This window comes from Aquarana catesbeiana, linkage group LG12 (genome assembly GCF_042186555.1).
Source record: "Aquarana catesbeiana isolate 2022-GZ linkage group LG12, ASM4218655v1, whole genome shotgun sequence".
Classification (NCBI taxonomy): domain Eukaryota; kingdom Metazoa; phylum Chordata; class Amphibia; order Anura; family Ranidae; genus Aquarana; species Aquarana catesbeiana.
This window is the reverse complement of record NC_133335.1, coordinates 107,678,298-107,681,848: the sequence shown is the minus strand read 5'-3', so window position 1 is coordinate 107,681,848 and position 3,551 is coordinate 107,678,298. Positions and strand designations below refer to the sequence as shown.

At 40.0% G+C, this 3,551-nt stretch overlaps 1 pseudogene; it reads right to left on the bottom strand.

The window, feature by feature from the left end:
• Nucleotides 1-1,634: 1,634 nt before the first annotated feature.
• Nucleotides 1,635-3,049, bottom strand: LOC141113360 (uncharacterized; annotated as a pseudogene).
• Between the last annotated feature and the right edge of the window lie 502 nt (nt 3,050-3,551).

Below are 3,551 nucleotides of genomic sequence, written 5' to 3'. Positions count from 1 at the left end.
TACTTCTGTTCTACAGATGATAGTAAACGTGAAGCATAGGCTACAGGTCTTTGTTTTCCAAAATAGTCTTGGGTGAGTGCAACAGACAAAGTACTAAAGCCCACATGTGGATAGAGTCTGAATTCTTTGTTAGGGTCTGGTGATGCTAATGAAGGGGCATTGCCTAAAGTGTCCTTTAATGCTTCAATAGCTTGTGTGTGCTCTGATTTCCGATTCCATTCATCTTGCTTCAGCAGATCATACAAACACTCTGTTAATGATGCATAATGAGGCACAAACTACGTGCAGAAACCTGTCATGCCTAAGAATTGTCTCAGACTTTTTTTATCAGTGGGCAAAGGTAGCTTACCTATCAGCTCAACCCTTGTTCATTGATACTTCGCCCTGACTGTGCTACAGTAACACCCAGAAAATGGACTTCTTGTTTCCCAATTGTATTTTCTTTGGATTAACTTTCAGACCTGCTTCTCTCAAAAGCAATAACATTTCACTCACATTGTTCACATGCTCCTCCATAGAGGCTTACCCAATCAAAATGTCATCAACATATGAAATTACTCTTTCAGGTTTTGAAAATTTATCAATCACTTCTTTCATATGTGAGTGAAATATTGCTGCACTGTGTTTGTAGCCTTGAGAAAGAACTGTCCAATAATACTGAAGGCCCGTCCAGCTGAAGGCTGTTTTGTATTGACAAGTTGGGTCAAGGGGTAAATTCCAATAACTGTTACTGATATCAATGACCATAAACCATTTCATTTCTGGCATCAACTTGGCAATCATTTCAGGGTAAGCTGCTACTACAGGTGCCATACTTTTAGCATATTTGTTTAAGGCACGGTAATATATCGTCAGCCTGAACGACCCATCGGGTTTGATGACTGGCCAGGCTGGCGAATTGCATATTGATGCACCCCTTTTTAATGTACCTTGCGCCTCCAATTGTTTTATAGCTTCTGTTATAGGTTTAATGGCCTCTTTTGGAACTGGGTATTGCTTGAGAGGTGCCGGATCAAATCCTTCCAATAAAATCATTGTATTCATCCTACCACAATCTTGTTTATGTTTAGCCATTATGTCTTCAAATTTCCCCCATCAGACTATCCCAACAGGGGTCCCAATCTCCATGTAACACACCGACGGGCTTTACTGCTGCTGTTACCAATTCCATGGGAGGATGCCACGCATGACCCAATCCGTCATTTCCAGACATCATCCACAACTTCATGTTTGCAAGATCAACCACCAGACCCTGCTATACACAGACATCAGCACCAATTATGTCCTGATTTTGACAAACAACGTCACACTCCCACTTCTCTCCCCCTATTTGCATCTCAACACCATGCACAAAAGGAGCTTCAATGGAATGTCCAGTGACGCCTGTTATTTTAATTTTCTCATTTCCAGGGACAACTGATTTACTAAAACTAATAGCTGCCCCACTATCTAACAGTGCATTTACACGAGTTCCCCCTAATGTTACATCAACAGTGGGCTGCCCCCAGGAGTCTAATGTTAAATCAGTTAAGAATCGGCAGAAAGGGGTGTGGGGGGCTCGGAACCCCTAACAATGACTGGTAGAGGGAGACACAGCACTTTCCTTTCCTACTGTTGCTACTTTGACCCCTCCTGCTTTTATTTTTTTCATTTCTTCCTGTATCTTATATAGCTCCTCTTGCAAACGATCTCTCTCACTTCTCATTTCACTAAACGGCACCCAAGGCTATTTACTAGGCTTTCCTCTGGATTCTGGCCTCCTATAACTACCTGAAGTGTTATAAGATCTTCCTCTCCATGGTCCTGAATCATCTCTATTTTGCTGACCCTCGACTCTAAAAATTCTAGCTGCATCAACCGCAAGATTGTCCTCTCTGCACTTTCTCCTCCATACATTATCCGCTCTTTAAAAATATCACTATAATCACTAGGATCAGGTGTAACAGATAAAATGCCTTCCTTGACATCACCATTCAATGCTTCTAAAAACATTGCCCTATGAACCAAACCACCACGTTCAAAACCGGGATTCCCAGTCATCACATATTCCATCACACTGCTAATTCTATCTGCAAGTTCATATGGGCATTCATTCTTCATTTGCCTAATTTTTCCTGACAAGGACACATTTGTCGTCACACCCTACAATGCTTTTAATAACTCCTTTAAAAACAACACAATTTTGCAAAATCCGTGCCCACAATCCATTACCTACACTTTTCTGCAAAATTCTAGTTAGGTCCTCCACATTCAAGTTGTATGTGTCTCTGACTCTCTGCAAATCACAAAACCATTTCATGAACCTGTTTACACCATAGCGGGGTACCTGACCTATCTCCCTTATAATAACTTCCATCTCCTGTGGCTTTAGTTGTCTTGTAATCAATTCAATTTCACTTGAATCGTCCGTGTTCAATACAGTTGTTGTAGTGGTAGGAGCTGCTGGTATGCATGGGGCTGCATGTAACTCATCCCAGGGATATATTGGGTTATAATCTTTGGTATCAAGCTTTATTTTAGAGGTATCATTTTGATGCGTGTAACTTGATTTTTCTGCCAATTTATCAAATGTTAGCAATGTTAGCAGCATGTTTACACTCCTCCAACTGTTTCTCAACAATTTTATTTTTACTGACAATTCCTCATTTACCAGACTTAAATCATCACATAATTTTGCCTTTTCAATCAATGCCTCCCCAGTAGTGATAGCGTGTAACCTCAGATCTGATATCTTCTCATTCAACCCTTTCTCCATTCCCTCATATCTCTTAGTCTGTTCTAGAATTTTCTGCTTTTTTTACTTAACCTCCTCTATTAATTCTGTACAACAAGACAGTAGTCCCTGAATAATGATACCCTTACGTTTCTTTTCTTTAGTTTTCTTATCAAAGACACTATCGGATAAAAAGCATTTCATTAAATCCCATGACTGTCTATATTCTTGGGGAATCTCATAAGGCCCCCCATGACTATTTATATAATTTAGCAGCCATATATTCACATCCTCTCCCTTAGTGCTATTATCACCACCAGACACAGCCAAAGCCATTGTGAAAAAAATGACAAAAAAAAAGAATGCTATTTAAAAAATAATGAACAAGGCACACTTACCAATTGTTAGGTTTCCTAGAACTTCCTTCCTGGGTCCTCACGGTCTTCTGTCACCTCACAGGATTGTTGTCACCACCGACTTCTGTTACTAAGTCTGAAAATGCTCTTCTGGTCACTTGAACGGCACCAATGTAGTGATATATTTTATAGTGGTATCGTGGGTAGATAATTAATTAGTAGTTATTATAATGATGATGTAAGTACTCTTCCGCAGCAACCCAATTCTTCCAGAGAGATGCACTTTATTGACTTCCAACACAGAACAAGGTCCAAAGTCCACAGATGAGAAAAATCCAACAGGGTAAATATAACTTAGAGTCCCATTTTTCCTAAATCTACACCTTCATAGTCACACACAGACAAGACGATACTAAACTATAGACTGAACGCCATGTTATATTCACTAGACACTGAATGGCTGAGCAATTTGATTGGCCGTT